The 27,564-nt window shown below is 42.1% G+C and overlaps 1 protein-coding gene across 1 annotated transcript in view; it reads right to left on the bottom strand.

The window, feature by feature from the left end:
- Positions 1-27,564, bottom strand: part of Alk (ALK receptor tyrosine kinase) — a 790,272-nt gene that overhangs the window by 399,187 nt on the left and 363,521 nt on the right. The gene's annotated exons all lie outside the window — the stretch shown is intronic.

The raw sequence follows: 27,564 nt of genomic DNA on the forward strand, positions 1-27,564 counted from the left end.
CCATTCTGGGGCATCAAAGACATCAGAGCCCAGATCACACCTGCTGGCTGTCCTACAGATCATTGTCTTCTTATAAAATTAAGAACCGATAAACCTTCTATCCATTCTTGCTGACAGGTTACCTATGGCTTACTGATAGTGAGTTCAAAGACCCCAGAAGGGCTGGCTCCTTCAACAGTCAACCATCAGGATCTGCTGACTATATCTCACTCAAGTCTCTCATGCATGCACAGGGACTGAACTCATGTTCACATGCTCAGCACCTGGGCTGACACACAGTAGGTGCTCATGTATGTCCCTTGGATTGATAAGAGTTTGTCTGATCTGTTTTTATTAGGGTTAATCTCTGAAAGACTCTCACGCCCAAAGCTGTCTTCAGAAGTTTTGCAGCCACACCATGTCATTAACTTGCTGCTACACTTGGAAAAGTTTTGAAACCATGTCTGCTTCTTCCTTCTGGAGTATGATTGCAGGAACTCAGGAAGCCATTCCCAGGGCAAGTCTAGCTAGTTTTGTGCTTTCTAAAAGAAGAGGAAGAAAAGGAAGCAATTATCTGGAGAGTTCAGGTAAAATGTTACCTTTCTTCTGAATCTTCTTTCTAGTCTAAATCCCATTCCGTTTCTAAGGGAACATTTTCCCGATTCATTGTTACATTTTCCCAATTCCTGATTTAGTTTCAGAGAAGGTTCAGCCCATTAGTGTTAAGCAGTGGACTTGGGATGTGCGAGCCTTCTGCCAGCTCTTAGAGGAATATTTTACCATGAAAAATGGGCTTTAATAACAGACCGTTGAGAGAGATGACACAGGGATGATTTAGCAACGTATATATTGTGACATATTAAATTGCAGACAGTTTGGGTGAGACTGAGTCTTTAAATGAAACATCCAATATCAGCCCCAGCACATAGCCAAAGTAACTGAGGAAAAACAAAAACACAAAAACATCCACATGTCACTGGGAACAGTGGGGCCAAAGCCAACTCCTCCCCACCAAGCCCTCCTCAGAAATGGCTCTGCAGCGGGTTGACGCCTAGCTGGGAAGCACTGAACTGAAAAAGTGGTTAATTAATGAAAAACTTAAAATTCAGCAATGAAATTACCTTCCGCAGTGACTGACAAAGGAGTATAAATAATTCAGTCTCCCTCACAGTTGACTGAACAGAGTGGTTTTCCATTTTTGTCAACAGCATACAGACCTTTTTCCCCCCACGGCCACATTTGTGGCGGCTACACAGTCACAGCCTGAGTGTGGCTAGGGAAAGGAGAGGGGAAGAGAAAATTCCAATCAAGAACTGAACTGAATGAGGAACTCGGAATGGGTACTGCATTTTCAGGGGGGTTCACTTGAAGTGTAGGTTGCGGGGATGTTGCTCAGTGTGTTCCGTACATGCCACAATGTACTGCTGGGGTGGGGTTTCAGGTTAGGAACAATGGTAACAGGGAGGGAAAGAACTGGACGTTGAAGTATGCACTTCTTCCTGCCCTCATTGGAAAAGTAGGCTTGTTGCTCGGGGTTTTCTGTTAGGCTAGGTGAGAAAAGCAATCACTAAGTATTGGTATAACCACAGGCAAGTCTTCAAGCTGAGCCTTGTGTGTCATCTGTAGCAGGGAGCTACAACACACCCTTCAAAGTTATTCCAAGTCCCTCTAGTTCTTAGCATGGAGGGGGAAATTAAGTGTTTTTCTCTCCTCACTTGGGCTCTCTGTAGAACCCCTTTCCATCCAAGGAAGACTGAGTACCCAGAGGGCTGCCTACCACATCACCCTGGTAAGTCCCTTGGACACTGCCTGCTAAGCTGAACCGGTGTGTGGCTTAAATGCCTTGAAGTTTTCTTTTTGTTCATCCTTAGAACAGAAGCTTGGGAATCAAATAACCTATTCTTTTAAAGCCACAATGGCAGCAATGATTCCCTCCTACTGAACTCTTCCAGGGACTTTCAAGTTCCATACATAAAGTCATGTAGTCCCATCTCTCTCATTTAATAACTGTATTACTTGAGTAAGTCACCTAACCTCACCTTCACATACTGAACCTAGTTTCCTGTCTATAAAATGGAACCAACACTAAAATATACCTTAGGGGTTCCTTAATAATACATGGGAAAGTACCTAGCACAGGATGTGACTCGTTGTGTGTTCAATGAGTATGACTCCCCCTCCTCCAAATGAGGTTCAGAGACAGTATCTTCTTTCACAGAATAGGGTACAGAAGCATAAGAATGCTGGCCGAGTCCCTTCACCATCACTCACTCAAGAGGCACAAAAGGGCTCCAGGAAACAGAATGGATTCTGCCACCAGGCACTAACTTAGCAGATGGTGATGGATCCTTCCTCATCCAATATGTGCTGGGCACTACTGGGAACACCCTAGAAAGATAAGGAGGCTGGGGCTATGCTCAGTTGGCAGAATTGCATGCATGAGGCCCTGTGTTTGATTACCAACACTGCAACACAGTATGGCAGAACTGACCCTAACCCTGAAGGGATCTCCTACCTAATTGGGAATAGCCCAACATTACTGCAACTATTAGCAAACCTTAACTACAGAGCCTCTAGGTAACATTTATCCTTCATTCTCCTGGGAGGCTGCTTAGGATTATTTATTTCTCATTACACTCTCAAGAGCATACTAAGAACTGCACAATTAAACTCCTCATATCAAAGAAAGAACTATTAAAACCCAGGATTCTAACAGATTCTGCAGAGAAAAGAAAGAAAAACAACTAGGAATGATCAGAACTCAAGATAATACACAGACACTGAGCCTGGAGGATGACATCGGAGGAAAAGAGTTGATGCACACATATGTTAGCCATTGTTGCATAGGAAATTGGTTTAGTGTTTAGGAATTCTTCTCCGGGGAGCACAGTAAGTTTGTTCAGATAAGACTGATGATGAGCAAGAATGTGGGGATTCTGGGAGTTTTGTGTATGAAGAAAAAAGCAGGCAGGAGGTAGGGAGGGAGGAGGGAGGGAGTGAGGGAGGGAGGAAGAAAAAATACTCTAGGTTACCAGAGATCCTAAGAGTCACCCAGTGCAAACCACAAGGCTACACATCAACATAGAAGGGGTTCCAGCAGGAGTGAGCCCTAATGCTCAGTTCTTGGGGAAATTTTTTCCAGAACTTAGTAAAATCCAACTTTAGACATAGAGTCCTCCCAGCTTCTATCAGGTACAGTCAGGTAGAGCTTATCTCTTTTAGACTCTTTGCCCTCTCAACAGTAAAGCTGGGTGGGCAGGAGTAACATCAGTTGAACAGAGTTCCCTGGCCAAGGGCATCCTTGGACAGAGAGCAATGGCGAGTATTATAAGGGTCTGTTCTGTCGAGAGCCTGTCTATTCAGAGAGGACTCAATTGCAAAGAAAGAAACTTTTATTTACCTGGTTCTGAGAGAGTTGGGGGAGGGAATGTAATACTATTTTCGGCAGCCCTGTGAGCCAGAGGCAGGAAGCATAAAATCTTTTCAAATAATTGTAAGAAAATAATAAAATCTTCTGTTTATACTATGGATAATCACAGAGCAGAGACACAGGGAGCAGAGGAGAAAATGAGGGGAGGGAGGCCCCTGGAGGACCCACAATTAGAAATAAAGGAATGTAGAAAGAATCTACAGGCCCAGAGGGTGGAGGAGCACCTCTCCATGTGCTCCCCACCTCTTCTGTGAAAGATTCAAATGAACAGCCCTGCAGAGGGAACTGGGGAGTTACCCATGGGAGTCAGAGATGAGCACTCAGAGGCACTCAGAGAACCGCAGAGAGAGGCTCAGGCACATACAGAGCTGGCTTAGGAATGAAAACACCTGGCCATGCCAGGCAGATCTCACTAAAGAACACGTTGTCCATACCACGCTGAGACCATGTTGAGGAAGTCATCTCATCCTATTTTTATATGACGCACAAGTAAGCTTTTTCTTAATGATGAGGAAAAAGAAACCAAAGAATACTTTATAGCATATAAAAATGATATGAATTCAAATGTCACTATCTGTCCATTAAAATTTGAGTATGGATATATGGAGCGATGACTTTTGGTGATAGACTCCAGGGAGGAGAGTCCTTGGCTAGAACCTCCCCCTTTGAAAGTTTTCCTTACATTGTGCGTTGACGTTAGAGCAGGTCTGTAAGCCCCTCTGTATGTGTCTTGCATGGAGAGCTATCCACAGTACTTATAGCATGGCTCTGCTATCTGAAGACCTGCATTCTCATGGCAGCTATGTAAGAGTTCCTGCTCATGCTGCTGCAAGCTTCTGGGCTCAGCCTCCTTACCTATAAATCAGGGTTATAACTATCTTCCCATTCCACTCCAGGGACGTGAGCAAGACCTTGGATGTGAAGGCTCTCTCTAAACAGATCCATGCATAGGTGGGCTAAGTATCCTTGCCCTGGGCCTTGCCCTGCCTGCTTGTGCTGCTGCCGTTCTCTGCTTTTGATTTTTCAGCTCCTATGGGTTGGCTACCATTTATCTTGAATTTTCTGGAACAGCCTTGACTTCATATGTATGATCCTGCTGGCCCTATAAACCATTGAAATGTCCCAAGAAATCTCATATTTCAGCTTCTAAATGACATCTCCATGATTTCTTTTCACATGTACATCTTGGCAAGAGCTTGTTAATGAAGACTTGGTGAGGAAAGCCTGACCTCTAGGCATGTGGACAGAAATGGTTGAAAGTTTCCTAGCACTTCCCAGATGTGCAGCTTCCCACTGGTCAGCATTATCTGTAGTTTTGTTCTTGGGATGGGCAGGTGGTCTGAAACTATACTCTCAGCTACTGCTCAGGTACTGGGGAGGAGATTTTGGACCTGCCTTTGCTGTGCTTGAAACCAACTGTCATGAATTCATGCATTCCTTTCCAGGAAAGATGCCTCCAGGATGCAGGTGAGCTGGCTGAAGCTTTGATGCCTGGGAGATGCCTGCCAGAAACAGATGCGTGGGAGCCAGGTCTTTCATTATTAATATCTGCTAGACTGCAACAGACATCAGGCAGTAGCACTGCAGCCTTCAACACCGGTCCATTTCCTTCTGCAATTCTCCTTTGAGAGCCTCTATATCAAACCGTCTCGGATCATCTGAATTTTGTTTGCTGATGAACTCTCTGATTCATGAAGTAGCTACTCCAAGTGAAAATTTTCATAGAACTCAATTAAAGCAAATTGATTGTGGTTCGTTATAAGACTGAACAGGAGGGAGTTGAGAATCTGTGAAAGGACACCAGTCATGTAAAAATAATGGAAGGGTAGGAGAGTTGGATCAGTCAGTAGAGTGCTTGCTCAGCAAGCATGAAGGGCCTGAATTCTGATCCCCAGAACCCACATAAAAAGTTGGATGTGGTGGCACATTCTTGTAATCTGAGAACTGGGGAGATGGGAGACAGAGATGGGGAGATCCCTGGAAGTTCATGGGCTAGCTATCTTGGCCCTACATCGTGAAATACCAGGTTAATGAGACTCTCTCAAACAATAGGTAGACGGTGCCTGAAGGATGGCACCGAGGTTGGCCTCTGACCTTCACAGGTTTACCATGCATGAACAAACCCACACATACACACGAGCATGCACACACACAAACACACACATATACACACATAAAGTATGCACTCAATTTTGAATAAACTCCTAAGAAAACTGACAAAATAATTGTTCTAATCTGCCTTCAATTGCTATGACAAAAATAGTCTGACCAACACCAATTTGGGGAGGAAAGGGTTTATTTAGCTTACATCTCCCAGGTCACAGTTCATCAGGGAGCCCAATGTAGGAACTCAGGGCAGGAAGCTGGGGCAGGAGCTGGAGCACAGGCCCTAGAGGAACACTGCTTACTGCTCGCCTCCCTGGCCCATGATCAGCCTGCTTTCGTATACAATATAGAAGAACCTGCTGAGGGGCGATATCACCCACAGTGGGCTAAGCCCACATCACTCAAAAATCAAGAAAATACCCCACAGACATGGCCACAAGCCAGTCCAATAGAGGAAATTCCCCAATTGAGACTCCCTCTACCCAGGTGTGTCAAGTTGACACTAAAACTATCCAGCAGAATAATAGATTTTTATTCTTGCATGGGCTGGTTGGCATGCCTGCCTACATTCTTATTTTATGGCAAACTGTGCATGTTGTAACAAGCTTTTATCAGTTTCTGTTCTCCTTTGTCATCTAAGTGAGATTGAGGCATAAGAGCACATGATAGTCCCCAACCCCCATTCTGTGGCACCCCCTCCCTCCATATGACTGCCTCTCCTAAAGGATCACTGTAGCTCTGTGACATTTTAATTTTCTAGAATGAGACAGAATGTAAGCATGCAGGCTCAGGTTTCTGCATTTATCTTGCTTGGGGGAAATTAGTGCTGGCTAGAGAGCACACCCACTGTATACACCAATGAAAAAACACAATTCAATTTGTGTTGGCAGCTTTAGGAGAGCAGGGCAACCATTTGTTAAGTGCAGGGTAATTCAGCGCCTGTTTCTGCAGAGATGCAGTGCTGAATCCCCAAGTCGGCAATTTTTGCCAGTAGATAAGTGAGTTCCCAACCCTCTGGAAAGTTTCTGAATAGGTGATTGCGCTTCTGCAGTGCTGTAGCCCTGGGATGGTGTTTCAGTTGGTCAAACCTGCCAGGCTCACCAAACAAGTGATACAATGGTGTTTAGGTTCCTCACATCAGGGTCCTACTTGGAGTGCTTTTAAAAGGCATGCTTGGAAGACCAGAGTATGGCAGGGGAACTGTTTGTATTTGTTGACCTTTTGTGTACTTCCTGAGCCTCTCCAGTGAAGATATGCCTACGGGTCGCTGCCTGTCTTATACCTAAGACCAAATAGAACAAAAGTTTCAGGCAAGAGCCTGAAGTTATCCCATTTCACCCTTAGAGGATGGTCATGGTGGTTGGTATAGAGTCAGGGACAGAGGTTGATTGATTTGCTCTTCGAGGCTGCATGAATTGAAATAGAAGTTTATTTTAGAGACTGATGGATGAACAACAGAGAAATATGATGTGCTGAGAAGCACATTCTCAAAGAATCATAAAACACTGCCTAAGTTAAAAATATGCTTTGCTCCAAACTCACCAGCTCTCATAGTCTCTCAAGAAGCCAGAAGCAAAAACCCAAGCCTCCTTCCCTGCCTCCTCCAGGGCCATCCTGCTAGCACTCAGCTGGGCAGAACCTTCCATTTCCCTCCCTCTGCTTTCTTCCTAACAACATGCAGTAGACACGTCTCTTGATTGTAGGCAAGCCTGAAGCTCCCCACCTAATTGCCGCACAATAGTGAGCCCAAGGACCTGTGTTCTGAGTTAAAGCTGTGTTGCCATTTGTCCTTTCCAGTTCAGGTTGTCTCTGCCTGCCCAGCATCCTTAGCGAACCACCTGTTGATGCCTCATGCACCAAATAACTTGCACTACTGGGTGGTGGGAGGGCATTTTAGCTGCCCGTCAGCTAGTGTGATTTCCCTTCCTTTGGAGCCCAAGCTTTATCTGTGTTCTTGTAGGAAGTGGCGCCAACAGTTTGCAATAAATTCCAGTTGTGTTTGTGTTTAGATCTTAGACACATCCTCGATTTCTTGAGTCATTCCACCCCCATCCCCAAATCCTCAGTTGGTTTATTTGGAAAAAAAATAAAGATACCCACCCACTTCAGATGAGCTTAAGGTAGATGACAATTGTCATGGTCCCTGCTGTGGCATGCAACAATTATTTCATAAACTGAACTTTCCTTTCCTTGGGTCTGACAAAAAGCAACAGCATGGTCTTAGTCCAGTCTTAGGAATGTGTCTAATTTCCTTAAATGACACAGAGAATAACAGTGGATGCCCAGGGGGTGGGTGAAGCTGGTAAGTTCACATGAGATGTGGGGCAATGACAGTGAGGGGTTAGTGAAAGTGGAGAAAGAAACAGGGTCTGGTCCGAGGGCATGTCACAGCTCCTTGCACTGGCGCCTTACTCTTACAACAGGGAATTTCCCATGGCTCTGCAAACACAGGAGCAGCTCCTTACACCTTCCTAGTTTCCCAGATGGCCTAAAATTCACTTGGGATCAAACCATGTGCTTGGTGAGCCCCATTTCTTACATGAAGTGAATTGTCAGGTGATGTGTCTTTTCTAGCACTATAAACAGTCTAACCCAATTCTCAAGACAGCTCAGACTTCACTCATTGCAGGAGAGTTTTTTTCCATCCTTGAATCAAAGGGAAGTTGGGAGAAAGAGGCACCTAACAAGTTAGGGTTGAATGGTAATCACCGCCTGGCTGCACTGGGCTCCCATGGTCTGTAATAACTCAGTGGTGGTTTACAGGGGATTGTGCTACATGATCCATGTTCAGACACCTGAATCTAGGCTAGTACTAGAATTATAAACTGATGAAGCCCAAAGAGCTTTGGAGACAGTTGAATCCAGTGTTTTTCTAGACATACTCTGTGCAGTCTGATTTGAGGAGAGGTCTCCAGGCCTGAGTTTTCTCTGCCTTCAATGACCAGTGTCCCACTTTGCCTATTTCTTTACCCTGCTGGGATGTGGGATTAAAGAAGAATCTACCTGGGATAAGGAGATCCTCTGAAGCGAAACAAGCACTAAAGTTGCCGGGATGGGTGATTCCAGGTCCATTTTTCACAGTAGAGGAGCCTAAGGGCCAGAGACTTGCCCAAGGTCATCTTGGTGATCAGTGTAGAACTTAGACTGGATCCTCCTGGTCTAGATTTTTCCATCCAGCCTGCCCATCCCACAGTCTCAATGCTGTCTCAATGTCTTCCTGGCTGGTGATGTCAGGAAGCATGGTCACAGACTTGAAATGACATAATAGGAAGCATCTAGCCGGACACTAATGATCATGTGTATAGTCAAATGAGCAAAACACTCCCAACAGCCAGCCACCATACTCTCCCGGGGTCTGCCTACATTTTGCTAATAGTTGACTCTCTTCCTTTCTGTCCTGCAAATGAATTCAGCTTCTGTGAGTTAGCCTGAGCTAGCTCCAAGAGCATTCACCACATATCAGGTGGGAAAACCTGTTCATAAAGGAAACCCTTCAGAATAAGAAACAGTTGTTCTGAGGTCTGGGAGGGCCTGCATGAAGCTCCTAGGGGTATGGAGATAGTACTTATAGCCGATGAAGGTATTTCCACATGGTTTGGAGGCTGGCTGTATAAAGGAAAGGTTAACAGACCCCTTAGCAAAGACTTTGGTTTTGACCAAACTCGGCCCGTGGATATAATACTCCCACAGAGGGCATAATTCTAGGAGTCAACAGCTTCAAGTTCTTCACCCATCACAGCTCAGACTCACTGAGGAAAAAGCCATGACTCACTCCGAAGTTTCAGAATGGTATTAAATGACTTGTCCAGGATTGGGCTGAGAGGTACCTGTGTTGCTCTCTCCTCCTCGCCCCACCTACCCCAGTTTCAACCACTGCCCAAACACCGTATTTATATTGGTTCCGAGTCCCGGAATAGCGGTGCTTTTGTTTTCCTGCCAGGGTCATTTATTTATTTATTTTTGTTACTGTGTTGGTTTTATGCACATGTCCAGATGATTCTTATATTAATTAAGCCCCAGGAAAAAAATGCATTTTTTTTATTAAAGTCCAACTGCTGCCCTGCCAGTCAAACCCATTTATCTCACTGAACGTGAATTGCTCATGTCAAACCATGATTACCATACACTACCTTCGTAACAGCCTGCTGATTATCCCAACATCTGAAAAGCTGCCCTTTGTAAATTACATTGCGACTAATGAAGCCCAGATGCACTTGCTTCACTGTCCTCTCTCACGCACTCTTTCTCTGTCTCGCTCTCTCTGTCACGCACAGGAGTCAAACTGCAAGACCAGTGCTGGCATCTGAATGTCATCATTACTAAAGCCCAGGACTGCAGTCGTGGCCACAGCAAAGGTTTCCTTTCACGCCGTGACTGCATAGAATCTGGTCTGCAGAAACTCCCTCTGATTCAATATGCCTTCTCTCAAAGTTTGATTAGGAGTCAGATGAGAGTTCTGTTATTACAGAGAACACAGAAAACCCAGACACCAGCCCGCACTTTAATTTGGGATAATAAAGAAGATGAACACGTGGTGCCCGTTGAGTAGGTTCAGGGGAGGTGATTTTCAAATTACACCGAACAGATGTGGAGGGCAAGGTGGCCATCCTTACGACACTTTAGTTCAGCTTGAACAAAGACAGGCCCTGATGTGGTTGGGGCTGTTTATACTGCCCAGTCATGGAGAGTCAGAGAAGCTGAGCAGCAAGTCTGTGTAAGGGGCTCTGTTGTAGCCAGTTCTGGTGTGTTCTGCTGATGAATGGCTTGGATGCCCTTCCTGTCACGGTTTTCTCGTGTCTTGAGCCGAGAGAAAGAAGTGTCACAGGGGCTAGGGCAAAGGATGAATCAGTATTGGTGAACATACGGTGTCTTCTTTCCCAAGGTCAAGACTTTCTGTGTAGCTCTAAGTGTCTACCAAGAACTGCATGGAGCAAAGTCTACACAGGGAAATGCTCAAAAGAACAGTCAGGCCTAGTAGACTCCACCTGCAGCTTTACAACCAAGAGAATAGCCCTAAAGAGCACTCTGCTATTCCTGCTTCCCCACTAGGCTCTGTGCACTGCTCTCTGCAGTCAGTGTACTGGAGGACAAGGGACTGGGAAGGTCCACCTCGCCCCATTCGGTGTGCACATTCAAGTTGAACCTTCAGTCAACCAGAGCTTATTGCGTCCTGACTATGCAAGGCATGGGTTTTGTGAAGACATGGGAGTCTTGCCCGGTCAGTCACTGACTGCACAGCTGGAGGAAGCGGCCTTCTTGCTCAAGCAATCATTGATGAAAGGGTGTTTGGGTAGGTCCTGGAAACTTCATCCCAGATCCTGGAAGAACAGCTCTCTCACCTTTCCGGTGCATATACATCATTGTTGTTTTTGTTGTCACCTTAAATGCAGAATGGATTTTGTTCTGTATTTCAGCATCAGAGTCTGGAAATAGAGTCTGAAGCAGAAGCTTGTAAGATGAATCTGGTAAGAAGAAACTGAAATTGAGGCCTTGGAATTGAGTGGTACCACAGATGTGATAGATTGTTCAGACACTCCATCCTGGACATTCTCACCTGTCCTGCACCTGCTAGGTTTCTGCAGGGCATTTGCAAATTAAATGGTCACCATGGTGTCATCTCATTTTGTTAGTTTCTAGGTTGATGCTCTAAAGAACTTTCCCCTGCACAGCTAATTCAGCAGAACAGAATTCTCCAAAACTTGGTATCCAGATACCCTTCCAAGGTATGGTCATATTTACTCCATAGAGAGATTCAAAAGGAGAGCATGATACATAGATGCAGAGAGAGACTGATACTGATCAGGAGACTTGGATTTTTACCAGTGTGATCCCACAAAGAATTCAAACCCAGCATGCATAGTCCAGCAGAAGCAGTCGTGCACTGCACTTTGCTTCTATCTTAGTTACTTTTCCTGTTGCTGTGACAAAACACCAGACAAAGGCAACTTAAGGAAGAAAGGACTGATTTTGATACATAGTTCGAGGATCTAGTCCACCACGTCAGGGAAACATATGGTAGGAGGAGCTTGCAGAAGGCTGGTCACATTGAGTTCAGTCAGAAGGCAGATAGTGGTGAATGTGGTGCTCAGTTCGCTCCTCGTTTTCATGCAGCTGCAGAGCCTAACCCATGGAACAGTGCCATCCACAGTTAAGGTGGGTCTTTCACCTCAGCTAACCTAATCAAAATGATCCCTCACAGACATGGCCAGAATCTTACTTCGTAGGTGATCCTAGCTCCTGTCAAATTGACAATCAATGTTAACATCACAGCTTTCTACTGTCATCTGTATATTATGTAAGAATAAACATTTCCTTTGTGCATTTTGGTGTGGATGTGTTTGTGTACATATCGGTGCTCATGTGTGCGTACCTGCATGCACGCTTGAATGTTTGGAGGCCAGAGCTCAACCTCAGGTATTATCCCATAGTTACTGTCTACCTCGCTTTCTGAGACAGGTCTCTCACTGGTCTGGAACTTGCCTCACAGCCTAGGCTGGCAGGCCAGTGAGCTCCAGGGATCCACCCATCTGCATCCCCAGCACTGGGATTACAAGTGTACACTTCCGTACTTGGCTTGCTTTCTCCTTACTTCTTTCTTTTTTTTTTCTTTCTTTTAAACACAGGTTCTGGGATCCAACAAATCCTCATCCTTGCATGGCAAATACCTTACAGACTAAGTTATCTCTATAGTCTATATATCTTGCTTTAGAATTTACAGAGTTCATTTTCCCATTACTGAGTTTAGAGACAAAGAAATCAAGTTACATAGACATGAGATTATTTTTCCCAAGACTACCTCTGATTAGTGGAAGCTCCTGACCCTGCCTCTATTAATGCAAGAAAATTTCCAGTGACCGTCCTGGCTCTCTGATGGAAAAATAGAGCCCTTCCTGCAAAGAACACAGGCCAGACCTGTCTTGGTTCTATTTTCAACCTTTCTTGAACTCAGTTTCCTGATTTTTTAATACTGAAATCACTGTATTCTGTCTGTTCTTTCATGGTCCAATCACCACGAAGGAGCTTGCTTCCTTTCTCAGCAAAAATCCTTTCTTGGGTGTGGCTCTCTGCTGTTTGCAGTGGTCACGAATAGGACAGTCTCCTTTTTCTTGTTGTGTATCTCTTGTAAACACAACACTTGAACTAGATGAACTTTCTTTATAAAATATGGACTGCTTTCAGGCTAAGGAGCTATATATGCCTCTGGGACATTCATTGTACAGCCTCCAGCAAAAATCTCATTATCTGCTAAATTTGTTTACTAAATAAATGAGACAACCTTTTAATTTATTATGTAGGTGTAACTGGAGTCTTAATTTACTTGTCTATCAGCAGTCACCGCTCTACATTCAGGTCAGCATGAGACATTAAGAAAGTAGCTTCTCTCTTCTTGGATCTTAGCGCAGGGGTGAGCACAATACTGAAGGCAAAAGCTGCATGGGCTCTGGTGAGAGGACTTGACGTTCAAGAGAGAGCCCTCCCCAAACTCAGAAAGAAAAAAGAATCCATCAAATCTGAGTTTTAGCCCAATGAGAGGAAATCTCTGTGAGTCACCTTTGAGTTAAATCTGCTCGGATTGAAGACAAGGGCTAAGGCACACTCATTAAGAGATTGAGCACAGTGACCTGGAATGCCAGTACTCAGGAGGCAGAAGAAGAATGCTACAAGTTAGAGCTAGCCTGATCGACATAGTGAGTTCCAGGCCAGTCAGCTACATAGGAAGACCCTGTCAAAAAGGGAAGGGGAAAGCAAAGAAAAAGAGAGAGAAAGGGAGAGAAAGGAAGGAAGAACATATAGAAAGAAAAACAAGAGAGAGAAAGCAACCAGATATCACAGTGAGCCCAAGTATAGTCATTCCGTGAGTCAGTCCACTCTTCTTTTATTACTTGCTAAGTGATATTCCATTTATTGATCTATCTGTTCATTTGTGGTACTAAGAATTGAACCTAAGGCATGGTGTAGGCTAAGCAAGCACTCTACACAGATCTATATCCTCAGACTCCCCTAATTATAAAGACCATGAATAGTCCTTGTGAATTTTTACCAAAATAAAATCTGAGAAAAGCTAATGACTGGTTTTTGCAAAGATATTGGTCCACTAAACCTGGGCAAACCTGGATCAAACACTATTTGAGTTGGTGGTGTTGGCTGTGGCTCCTGGAGAGGTAACCACAGAAAACAGCTGACAATTAGGGAGCTACAGAACTCCTTCCAGAATAGTGAGTTTGGGGGCTAGGAGTTTAGCTCACTTGGTAGAATGCTTGCCTGGATTGGCTGATTTCCAAGCCATAGAGCCTATCCCTGGGTGTAGCCAGATGATCACATTGCTTTTCTGATTACCTCTTGGTAGGGGGACGACACCCCACGTTCAGAGGCATTGTAAGTAACACCACCTAAATTGCATCTTTGTGCTTCTTGTTTAGATGCTATGGAGAGCTGGTCTCTCTTTAAAAATTAATGTAAAATGTTTCCTGATGGTCAAAGTTTCAGACCACATATGTTTTTAAACTGCTGATTAGATTTTACTTTAGATGTGTTGTGAATTTTGTAACTTAAAATAGCCTATGTTTGCTGTATGCTGCTGGGAAATTTACATTCAAATGTGTAGCTTTCTCTCTCCACTGCATCGTATTACGGCGTGGTTTCTAGTTTTTGGTACTGAGGAGGTTACAATGTCCATGGCAAATATTTTATCCGTATGTTATTTCTTTGTGGTTCCTAAGTAATTTTATTTTATTCAATGGTTTATATTTTAAACCTTAAATTCTTTTTTAGAATAAAATGAATATATAATTTAAAATGTTCACAATTAGGCCAGAGAGGTGGCTCAGTAGGTAAAGGTACTTGATGCCAAGCCTGATGACCTGAGTTTGATCCCTGGGACCCACATGGTAGAAAGAGAGAATGGACTCCTGCAAGTTGTCCTTGGAGCTCCACATGTACTTTGTGGCCCATGTGCATACATACACACAAATAAATGTAATTAAAATTTTAAATGTCTAAGTGATATTTATTTATATTTAGAGACAGGGTCTCCTATAATCCAGGGTAGTTGGCCGGTCCCAAACTTGCTACATAGACAATGATGACCTTCTGATCCTCCTGCTTCCACTTCCCAAGTTCTAAGATTACAGGTTTGAACCACTACACCCAGTTTATATGATGCTGGGGCACAAACTCAGAACTTAGAGCATACTAGGCAGGCATGCCCCAACTGAGCTGAACTCCCTAAATGTTCATTTCAAATAATGGTGCAAAGAACAAAGTAAAAATCAACTGTAATTTTAATATCTGGATAAAATTATAATATTTTTTTAAGATTTGTTGTATTTCTTAATTATGTGTGTGTGTGTGTGTGTGTGTGTGTGTGTCTGTGCTGGGGTATGCGCATATGAGGGCAGCTGCTCACAGAGGTCAGAAGACAACAATGGATCTCCTGGAGTTGGAATCACAGGTAGCTGTGAGCTGCCTGACCCGGATGCTAGGAACTGAACTGGGGCCTTCTACAAGGGCAGCAAGTACCCATAGCCACCGAGTCATTGCTACATCCCTGTTATTATTTTGATCTATTTTACAGCAATCATTCTCACAAAATTGAAATTAAACTATGTATGTTTGTTTTGTATTTTCTCATATAGGTTCATGAGCACTTTTCTGGTCTTAAATATTTTCTGTTTACACTTTCTTATTTGGAAGCTTTCAGCATGTTTTCAAGTTTTATTTTTCCTGGGTGATTTTTTTTTTGTTTTATTAATATTGTAGTGTTAAAGGTATTCTCAGAATTTCTTTTTTTCCTTGAGTTTCCAAAAATTATCTCGAATAAATTCCTAAGAGAAATAGCCCTTTAACGGACACCACTGACTTTCAATGTTTTGGAGGCACATTTTGGCATGGCTTTCTGCAGGCATGATGTCAGACTCTACTCCTGCTAGCTGTGTAAACACCTTGCCTGTTTTATTGCATCCTCATTGGATTTATTGTGTTGTCGCTAAAAAACGGGTAATTTTGCAGTTGGAAATGGGTTGTTTTCTAATTTGCAGTTTTGATGACCAGCTATTTCATTCACTTTTCATCTCCTTGTCAACCTGTTTTATTTATTCTTCTTTGAACTGTTTTTTTTTTTTTTCTACCAGTTGCCCATTTTTCTCTGGGAGGCATTACTGCTTTTCTCTTGTTTCTCTGAGGCTTTTTATGTGGATTCAACCATATCAATTATTTTCTTATTAGTTTTGAGAAATACATTTGTGTTCCCATTATGTTATAATTTCTGGATCATAGGATTTTAATCCTTATATAATAATCTCAACAGATTTGTTCAGTTTAATTCTTATCTACATCTGGGGATAACTATTCCCATATATTTTATGTTTCAAAGATGCTTTGAGGATTTAACTATGTAAATTTAGTTAAAATCCATACTTAATCTTTGGTATGTTCTAGATTTTTGTCAAAGGCTCAAGGCCTGGGCTCACAATTACATATTAGTTCTTCCCCAAGATTCTTTGGGCCAGTGGTTCTGGTCTCTAACCTGGAAAACAGGACCACGTTTAGCTTTGGTTATGCAGGCTTCTTTGGAGAGCAGGTAACAAACTGAGTGAATCTGGAAGACCTATCTCCCACTTTCACTTCCTAAAGAACATAGAGCCTTTAAAACATCCAGAGACAGTGTCCAAATTTCACCATTTTTCATGTATACCTTAAACAAGTAAATAAAAAAAATAGAGCCTGGGTAATATTCTTGAGTTGATTCCCAGCATTCAAAATAATAATTTTGCAAGATTTTTAGCTGAGACCCAGAAGAAATGGGGCCCAGCATGGAAGAGTACTGGACTATGGGGCAGAGGATCCATGAGGGTGAATAGATGTGACCTTTCCTGCCCTGGGATGGTAGGACCTGGATCACTGTTTCCCATTTGCCTGTCATTGCTGTTGCTCCTCCTAAGTTGTTATTCTCATTCTTTTTAGGGGCCCTATGTGTTTCTGGTGAAGTGATACCATAGGACACCTGGAGGGGCAGTCATACACCCCCATAGGGAGGAAGGCTGGGGTCGTTCTGTGTCTTGGCCCTAGTCAGAGACACTAAGACCTGGTCTCCCACTGTAGCAGATCAATGAGTTCTGGCTGTTGCTTGATGTATGTTACACTGCCTTTCATAAGTGATTTCAGCACAACTCAAAGCATTGATTTCACAATGAAGGATACATCCTGAAATGATATGGACCCTGCTTTTCTGAGAGATCACTTCTTCTGCCCTTATAAGAGTGAATCAGATATCTAGTAGGTGGCTCCTTCTCTTCCTTCTCCTCTCTTGTTTCTAAAAAAATAAAGGAGTAGAGGATTCAAAAGTTTTAGCTTCTGAGAACCACTTCCTTTTCAATCAAGCCGCATGTTCATGTATGAATTCGCTGGCCTGGGGCAAACAAACAGCATTTCCCACTTGGTTTTCTGAAAACACAAAACTGTCAGCAGCATTATTTCTTCCTTTGACATCTTTCATTCCTGATCTTCCACACAAATAACTAGACCATGAGTGATGGACATAGTTTCAGTCAACTTCAAAAACAAAGGTGAAAGTCTGCATTTTTGTTCTATTCAATATTCTTTGCTGTATTAAAAAAAATTAACTGATGAGTGGTTAACAAAATGTGGTATATTTACACAATGGAGTTCTATCCAGAAGTAAAGAAAGATGAAATAACGAAATTTGCAGGTGGATGGATCTAGAAACTGTTATACTAAGTGAAGTAACACAGACTCAGAAAAACAAACGACATATGTTTTCCCTAATATGTGGATCCTAGCACCAAAACCTTTTAAATTACAGGTCCTTTTAATAAGATGATGCAATACAGCAGTCCCTTCTGCATGAAATAACTACCATCATCATGACTTCAGCTGAGCCTGATCACTAAACATAGTCACAATTGGGCTTGTTGACAGTTGTGCTCATTCATTAAAGGAGTGCCAAGCAGGGTCACTGGACCCTCACCTGAATATCCAGCCACTCTTCCCAGCCAACTAATCCATCCTTGGAAGAAAAGAAAAATGAGGAAGAACCCAATAGAGGGATGCTTTTGGAAGCCATTTTCAAGAAATTCCAATGGACTCTCATAAGAACATTTGAAAATTGCCCTGTTCTGACTTTTTTCTAGTTCCCTGTCTAGAACTTGGAATGCTAATTACTCTTGCCTTTATTTCTCCTTCACATCACCTAGTCACGATTCAAGGACTTTCTTCTCCCCTTAGAGACAAGAGTTATGCAATTTGGGAGTCTTTTAGATAGACCCACTGAAAGGGTACTCCAGTTGCCTCACCCTGCATCCCTGTTCAGCATGGAAGAAGCCAGAGCGGTCTGCATCCCTATTCCTTATTGGCAAGTTGGGTAACCCCTTCAGAGGATGGTGTGATAAGAATAGGATGTAAGAATTGGCTAGGCAGTTAGGGTAAAAAGATCCCAAAGAAATATAGCCAGTTTATTACCTAAAAGTCAAAATGTCCTTGGGCCTGTTAGAAGCATACTCTGTTCCAAAGGCTAAAAATGTCAAAAGTATTTGGGAGCTTGTATGTAATCCTTAAAAGATTTTAGGGTTACCTCTTCAGAGGGGGGAATGTTGGAGGGGAGGGAGTGGCATGGATTTTATCAAAATACCTTATATGCATGTATGAAATTCTCAATGAAGTTTTTGTAAAAATTAAAAAAAATAGAAGAGTTTATTCTTCCAAAAGTAAAGAATGCATAGCAATATCAAAATGTCAATAAGACACTGAGGACCTGGGATAGAGGAAAGAGGGAGGCAGACAGAGTCAAACTCTATAGCACATAAAGAGGTCTATTCTCGCTGAAACCAGCTTTCCTCTTCATCCTGGTCCAAGAGATACCTGTTCTGGGTCTGGATGTCAGTGAATGAGTCCATCAGCATTTGTACCAACACAGCCTTCTACCTCATGTGGATCTAGTTGACTCTGCTTTGCTCAAAATAAGTGTTTTAAATAGAGAGATCTAGGGTCTTAGCTTCCCCAAGATGTCCTCAGTCTATGTATTGTGCGTCCTTTTGCTCTCAGAAAGGCATCAACTAAGACAATAAGTTGTGTCATTTTCCCAGTTATTCATGCTGAGAGATAAAGGAGGATTGCAAGAAGATGAGTCACAAACTGTTCCAGAGGTTGGCAATCCTTTCCTGGAGAGAACCAGATAGGAAATATTTCGAGCTTAGCAGACGTGTGGTGGTGCTGTATTGGTGTAATTTTAACAACCAGAGCAGAGAGTGCAGGTAGTTTGGCCAAGGCTGCACAGCTTACACACAGTGAAGTTGGAATCATAATAGTCGTGGTTTAGTTAAGACACAGTTTTACCATATGGGTCTTGGAAATATCTCAAAAACTCAGAGCCTGCTGTCCTTAAGCTGTGACTTAACAACCATGCGCCCAAATATTTGCAAACTCTACCATACTGCAGAGTTGGGGCTCTTCTATTTGTGACCCAGACTGCTGCATACCCATCTGATGGGTGAGTATATTGGATGTCTAGGATATTATTGCCTAGATCAAGAGGGTCTGATCAACATTCAGGGAATTGGCATGAACTCTATCTGCTATGTATCAAAACAGGCCACCACCAGAGAGTGGACAGCCCTCTGCCAGGTGGAAGCACTGGCAGAATAGGAAACAAATACCAAAGTGCCTGAGAAACTTGTCAAACTGCCAGCCTGAAAGGGCTTTGGGTATCATCATGTCAAACTCTCTGTGTACAGGGAATAAGACATTATTGAGCATATCACAGGAAAGCCACCTCTGGAACACCATCCAACCACAGTGACAGCTAGTTTGTTGGGCTTGTCATTAAAAGTGCTTCTTTATTAACCAACAATTCACAGTCTGCAGGACAATGGTAGACAGTGCACGTAATTATGACCTGGAGGCAGTCTAAGAAGAACAAATTGTAAAACAACTGGATTATCATGAACAGGATTTTTTATTATACTTAAATTCTCAAAAACCAATCACTAATTTGTACTGCAGTAATTAATCTACAGCATTGGACTGTTCTCACAGATGGTTACAGGGTCTGTTTTTACTTGGTTATTTTCAAAGGTTATTTTTTGTACACCCAAACTCATGTTCACGTTCAACAAACAAGGATTCTTTACTTGACCAAACTAGTCAAGTTCCCCCAAGTTCTATCAGGACCACCTGTGCACTTCTTTGTGAAATCCAGTTTTACTAAGAACCCTGGTCATTCAGATGAGCAGAAGCCCTTACTGCCATGTCTGATCACCTTGGGACCTAAGCATGCTCTTCCTCATTTACTATATATACTCCACATGATATCTGATGGCTCTGGCCTGACTGCAGCAAGAATCCCCTGAGGCTGGTACAGCTAGAATCCCCTGTTCCCTTGTGTTTAGTAATCCTCTTCATGATATTCCGTCCATTGACCCCCATCCTGTTTATTGGATAGCTAATTACACTTACCCATGCTGCACTGGGAATTACCCCAACCTCTTTCCCTCACTGTATAATCCCATTGCAGCAGTGTTGGTTCCTGTCCTAAATAAAGTTTGCCCTGTTATGCTTAAGCAAAATATCATTGGATAATTTATTTGACACAGTATCCCAGATATAAACAAAACCTCATAGACATCTAAACCAATCTCTCACTGATCAAGGAACTCGTAGTTTTTCACTCTGACATCTTGAATTCTTTACTCTCTTTTTATCACTAGCAAGATCAAATATTTAAAGGTTTTCTTAAACGTGGGACCTCAAAGACCACTTGGCTAACCAACAGGTCCGGGCAGCCCTCTTGGGAGAAAACAAGGGTAAGCTCCAAAACAAATGTGAAGAAACAAGTAGGAGGCCTGGACGGAGGCAAGTGTGAGCAGCCGCCTCCTCAATTACACTGCCAACCTGTGAGACATTAATGCTGATGGCTAGAAAGAGAGAAGAATATAAAACAGCAGAGGCACCTAGGTGAGGGCCGGGCCCTGCTAGAATGTAAAGAGACGGAAGTAAAAAACACAGCACTCCAAGGCAGCACCATGGAAATTTCTAGGTTGTGCTTCGGATATTTCGTATGAAAGGTCAGAGAGAAAGGGGGATAGGGCCCAGAACAGGAGAGAAGGAGGGAAAGAGGAGGGACAGGGAGAGAAAGGGGGAGAGAGGGAGGAAGGTTGAGAGAAAGAAAGAGAGAGACAGAGATTGGGGGAGAGACTGGTAAGAGGAAGAGGGAAGCTAATTTATTTTTCCTCAGATAATCGATTCATAGCCCTTTACTTAACCATATTGCATTGCCATCCTGAGTGGCAGCCTGAGTTTCTCATTCTTGCTCTTGGCAGAGGTCAAGCAAACCTTTTAGGCTGCCGCTAATCTTTTCAGAACTGAAGATCATTTTGGATTTTGCTCTTCCTGCTTCCTTCTCATAGCTGTCTTTATCCATTTAAGCTTAAGATCCTTTTGCCCATCTTCCTTCAGTCCCCCATCTCAAGTTCAAACTCAAGGCTACCATTATCGAAGGCTGGGAATAGTCATTGGAGAACCTGCTCCCTAAAAAATTCAGAAGACAGAATAGAGAAGGGTCCAGGACCCCTTGAGAGCTGCCAATAGGTGATGGCTTTTTGTACTCGAAGGAGCCCAGAATACATTTTTGCTCCCTTCAGGGGTCCTCCTGACCCTTATATTGCTCCTGATACCCATCCTTTGCCCTATAGCATCCCCAGGTTTCTGCAGCTCTGACTACCTCACTTTGCCTCTTCGCACTGCTCAGGGCCTTTGGTTATAAAGCCATGTGCCAAAAAAAAAAAAAAAAAATCAACAAATTAAAAAGATGAGTTGTATTTGAGGAAGAAGCATAAAAAATTGCTTCATGTTAATTAGTAGAGATGAAAAACATTACCACTGAAATCTACCTGATGACATTATATCCATAATCAGGTGCCAAATACCTGAGTGTAACTGACTGTGACCAGTAATAATCAGATACATAGAGATTAGAGACACATGTGCAAACATCTAAGTGTTAGTAGCATTAAAAATGAGATTATCCGTATGAAACAGTATATTTTAAAGTGAAATGGAGATCTTTTTTAAAGGTTAAAACCTCATTCAATTTTATGTCTTATAGGGTTTATACTGACTTCAATATCGTATAACTGTATTAATTCAACTGTGAACCTAAAAATTTACAGCCAATTTTGGAAACTGTTGTTGAATATGTTAATGCTGTAATGAAATGTTTCTTCTAATCATGTGTTTATTAAATAAATAATTTTAAAAAAGGAAAGCCCAGTGTGCTCTGGAATCTAGCTCTTAGACCAGGATTGAGTGCACTGCACACACTCTCTTCTGCTCAGGTAGAAAGCATTCCTCTTGACTGAGGTATTGGGTTGTCTCTCTAGGATGCAAGAGAGGGTATGTAAGTGTGTATCCCCTTCTACATCTAGACAGAGGGCTAGCTGAAGGCCACAAGCCTCTACTCCTCATTTCATGGTAATGTTAATATTGGGTAGTCACACAAATTGGCTAAAACTTGCAACAAGAGAAAGAATCCTCATTCCTGATTCCTTTGTAGAGAGCTGAATAGTGTGTCCCCAAAAGACACGTACTAGTTCCCAACTCTGGTACCATAAGGGGGATCTTATTTGGCAACAGCCTTTATAGATGCAATTTATCTAGGCATAACCCAAACCGACTATTTCTAAAAGAGACAGGAGAGCAGATCAGAGGCACAGCAACACGAGGAAGAAAGCATGCCAAGGAGGCAGAGGTTGGAGCCCAAACCAAGGGCTCTGGAGACCACTGGAAGTTGAGGGAAGAACAGATTCCCTACTAGGGTTTCGGGAGGGAGTATGCAACTGTTAAACATGATTTTGGAAGAACGTCCTCCAGAACTGTGAGAAGATACTTTCTGTTACTTTAAGGCATCCCATTAGTAGTGATTGACAGTGGCAACTCTTCTTTATTATTATTATTATTTAATTTTATGTGTATGAATGTATTGCCTGCATGTATGTAAGTGCACCTGTGTCATGCAATGCCCTCAGGGGTCAAAAGAGATCGGATCTCCTGGGACAGGAGATACAGATGGTTGTTAGCCACCATATGGGTGCTGGGATTTGAACCTGGGTCCTCTGCAAGAGCAGCCAGTGCTCTTAACTGCTGAGCCATCTCTCTAGTCCTGGTGGTGGTAACTCTTGGAAACCAGTAATGCCCCTAGAAAAACACTACAGACAATAGTATTTTCTATTACATAGAAAGGAAAGAGAGCTATGAATTAGTCCTCAGAGGTTTGAATAAGTTAGTGTACAAGTTACATTACTTCTGTGTCTGATTGTCATGAGGAGTAGGAGAAGCTTTAAATGAAGCAAAGGCAACTTTGGTCTGTAAAGGAGAATTGGGTATTTAGAGGGAGCAAAGGATGATGACATCAGGAACTCAGAGAAGACCCAGAAAGGGGAATGGTTGAGGATGATGGTTGAGGATGATTTCAAACATCTGCAAAGCTGAACCACTACCAATAGCAGAGAGAAGAGTGAAGAGTGCAGGTGACTAGGATACCTTACCCTAGGACCATTTCCCTAAGAATAGGGGAGAATGGGGGCTGGAGAGACGGCTCAGCACTTAAGAGCACTGAATGCTCTTGCAGCGCCTACATGACAGTTTACAACCATCTATAACTCCAGTTCCAGTTAAGCCAATGCCCTTTTCTGATCTCTGCGGGCATTGCAGGACACAGGTACACCTACACACATGTAGGCCAGTACACTCATACACATAAAATAAAATAAAAATAATAAATAAAATATATATTTTTAAATCAGTGTTTCTTAATAGAAATTATTTTTTAACGCAGGGGATATGTAGCAATGTCTGGAAACATTGGGCAATTTGTAACTTTTTTTAATTTCTGGGGTGTTACTAGTTCCTTCTGGGTAGAGGCCGGAGATGTTGCTAAGCATTCTATAATTCCAGAGCAAACTCTTATCACAAAGAACTATCCAGCTTCAAATATCAACGGTGCCAGAGTTGAAAACTCCTCAAATATGTTATGGCCATTTAAAAAGTCAACAAATAATTTGGAACTCATTGGTTCCTAATTGTTTACTGGTGTCTACAGGTGAGGTGGGGGTGTATACTTGGTTTTAGATTGTTTGGTTCCTAATTGTTTACTGGTGTCTACAGGTGAGGTGGGGGTGTATACTTGGTTTTAGATTGTTTGGTTCCTAATTGTTTACTGGTGTCTACAGGTGAGGTGGGGGTGTATACTTGGTTTTAGATTGTTTGGTTCCTAATTGTTTACTGGTGTCTACAGGTGAGGTGGGGGTGTATACTTGGTTTTAGATCTATATGTGTACTGTATCTTTCTGGTGGAATTACCATATAATGGTATGAACTATGCATGTCTCCCAACTTCACAGTCAGGAAAGTCATGCCAATAGCTTAAATGTGGCCATGGGAGGAATATTTACACAGTGGAAATAGGCAAATACTAAAAATAAGTTTTCCCCAAGTTGTTACGGAAACAGTTAAACATTGTCATTGCTGGAGATATGGGTAAAGAGTGTCTGCCCATGCAGGAACCTCAGATGAAGGCAATAACTTGAGACTTCATGTTTTTCTTAACAAAAGCAGGCAAGAAAGCCAAATATCCTAGAAAAATAAAACCCCTGATAAAATACAAAGAAAAAAAAGGGGGCACAGAGGAATAGGGTATTTACAAGAAGTAATTTTAAACGGAAAGGAAACCATGCATCTAAATCCATCTTTTTAGACTATTCAAACATCTGGATGAGAAGTGGAAAAAAATCAATCCTTCCCCCAGATGCCTCTTTTTGTGATGCCAAGTAGATGAATATTTGAATATTTAGGTTACATGAAGCATAATAGTTCAATATTAGGAACCATTAAGATGATTTTTCACTTTTCCTCTTTGGGCTCAGATATTTGAAAACAATTTCACTTTTGCTAAAGTAGTGGTTGGTTTTAGAATGATCTAAGTTGCATGCCGGGTTACCATATGGTAGCTCCCCCATGTGGATTTGCTTATTTGTCATATAGAATTTTAAATTACTCTGGGATGCAGAAAAGGATTTACCAAGACAGGAGGAAGGGAGGAAGAGAAAGGCAGAGAGGAAAAATGAAGCATTCTTAAGTAAAAGAGGAATATTATAAATTTTTAAACTAAGTGGGTGTAATGAATCTGAAGGGTCAGAGTGGTGGCTGAGAAGGTGAGGCACAGGAAGTTGAGTGACTTCTAGGGTAGAAGCTGAAAAGCAGGAGAGCCCTAGGCAATGAGTGGAATAACTGTGTGAATATTGACTGGGGTAAGACATCTTGTACTCTGGGAGGTACAAGGTGGATTGACAAAGAAAATGGGGCTAGGAAATATAAACCAAAGAGGGTGTCCACTCACATCCCAGACAAGGGAATCCAGTCTTCTGCTGAGAGCAGAGGTGGGTTTAGAGAGTTACTGCTGAGTTTTTCAGCTTTCAGTCTACTGTGAATGATCAAATTAGCCTTGACTTGAAAAAGCTACATCCACAATTGGTATCCTAGAAAAAGGAATATAAAGAATATTCCAAAAGAGCCAGCTGGTATTTCCACTAGCCAGGCTATGGTGAGTTTCAGTTTTCTTCTTTACCATCGTTCTGTATTTAAAAACAGTTCATGGACAGGACATTATTTACAATTATGGAAAACAAAAAATATGGTTTCTAAAATGAATGGTCAGCCAAGGGTGATGGCACAAGACTAGCATCCCAGCAGACTGGAGGATGGTACATTTGGGGCCAACTTGGGCTACATAGTGAGACCTTGCCTCAAAAATGAAAACAAAAACAAAAAGAAATATACAAGTAAGTATAATGTATATAACATATATATATTATACATATGTCTATATAAACACACACACACACACACACACACACACACACATACACACACACACAGTCTTTCCTGGTTGTAGTATAATCTAAAATGTCCAATACAAAACCCAGCATGGAACCATCCTTGTTGTGGTCTGTGATTTCTATTTGCTTTTGCTTGTTTGTTCTTAGTTTTGTTTCCCAGTTGCATTGACACTCTGTCTGACTACTGATACCTCAGCAATTTAGTAAAGGTTCATCATAACTTGCATCTTTCTGATTGGACTGCCTCAAAGAAAGAATAATTTAGACCTGCAATTCTCATACTTCTTTGCACTAGCTCTTTGATCTTAAAACTAACTTACCACAATTTTTACTTAAAACTCCATCTGGTTGTTCACTTTGACATTTTGGTTGTGAGTCTGAGTCTTTAATGGCTAAGCCATCTCTCCAGCCCTAGTTGTTCACTTTGTATTAGGAATTTCAGAATGATTTTTTAAAAAATCTGATCTTAAAATATTGTCTTACACTCCTCAGGTCCCAATGCCTATACTTTTGTTTCGAATTATAAGAAATGATTTAGTTTATTTACATCACACACATATGTATGTGGTGTCTGCCATTCCAGGCACAGTTCTGTGAACACAATGCATAGAAAACAGGAAAAAAGGTAAAATAGGTAACATTTCTGTTCAAATAGCACTATGTAGAGTATACACATTCTTAGAACAATTCATAGGAATAGGATTATGTGTCCTGGAGTTAGATGACCAAAACCTTCAATAATATAATTGATCTCATTCTTGTGGATTCTGAAGTCAAATACTTCAATAAGTTAACTAGTTAATGGACGAGTTAAGAATGTAACCTCTGGGACTGGAGGGATGGCTCGGATGGTAAAGCACTTACCGCACAAGCATGAGGACCCGAGTCTGAGTCCTCAGAACCCATGTCAATGCTGGGCATGAGAGCACACACGTTTGTAACCCCAGTCCCAATGGCAAATGAGAGTGGAGACGGGAGAATTTCTAGCAGTTGATGGACCAGCATATTCAGCTGTGAACAACAAGGACCCCTCCCTCAAACAAGGTGAAAGGGGAGACTGACACCCAAGGTTGCTCCCTGACTGCCGCATGTACACCATGGCATTGTGTACCCCCTCCACATACACCCACACACAAGATAATAATCGTGAAGAATGGAGCCTCTGTATTTCTAACCCAATGCATCTTCCATTATGCCACAAATAATAAACACCCATTTAAAAGTACTAGACCTCATTTCAATGCTGCCACTTCTGTCAATAATTATTAATGATTTCCTTTAGCTAGATTCAATGACTGTCTCGGTCTTTGTCCTGGTCCTGTTGATCTCTGCAGTATTTGCCACTGGCAGCATCTTGGGGGACGTTCTGGAGAGATTATGAGCTTCAAGCTGGGTCCTAGCTACATGGATCTGAATCACACGATGCAGTGTCAGCACTTTCAAGGCACTCAACAGATGCTATTTCCTACTCTTATTTTCAATTAATGGGTTGCTGTGACTCTCCTCTTGTGCAAATCTCCTGTTGGACCTTTCTGCTACATTTTTCCTTCCACAACCGCAGCATAGATTCTGTTTTGGGCGCTATGCACTGTTCCCTGAGTTCCCACTGATAATTTCAATTGTATTTTGTGAAAAGTGCTCCTGGCTCCACAGCTTAGGGTCCACTGTCGTGTATTTCCATGTCTTATACTTTTATCAGCTTGTAGTCATTTTAAATGTACTTTTAAAAAAGGAGATGTGTTTTCTCTTGCACACAGACTAATATAGGCTTCTTAAACTTTTTTCTACTTCTGACACTTGAGAAATTTTACCTGACACAAGTATATCAAACAGGTATACAAATCAAACATTTATTGATAATAAATCATAAATTTATTTAAAAGAAATTCTTTGGTATGCATGTAATTTACCATTTATTAAAGATGAAAGTATATTTACATACTAGCAAGGTGGATGTGATGATTTTACATAAAGAATTAAATCTCGACTGAGTATTTGATACTGCAGGATGAGGAGTATCATCAATACTTTTCAGAGTTAATACTTTAATTTTATAATCATCAATTATGAGGACATTGCTTCACAAAAATAAATAGTACGGAATGGCAAAAATATGTTTAGAGTCATTTCAGAAATTTTTAGAAA

This window comes from Nannospalax galili, unplaced genomic scaffold (assembly GCF_000622305.1).
Source record: "Nannospalax galili isolate Female #2095 unplaced genomic scaffold, S.galili_v1.0 scaffold683, whole genome shotgun sequence".
Classification (NCBI taxonomy): Eukaryota; Metazoa; Chordata; class Mammalia; order Rodentia; family Spalacidae; genus Nannospalax; species Nannospalax galili.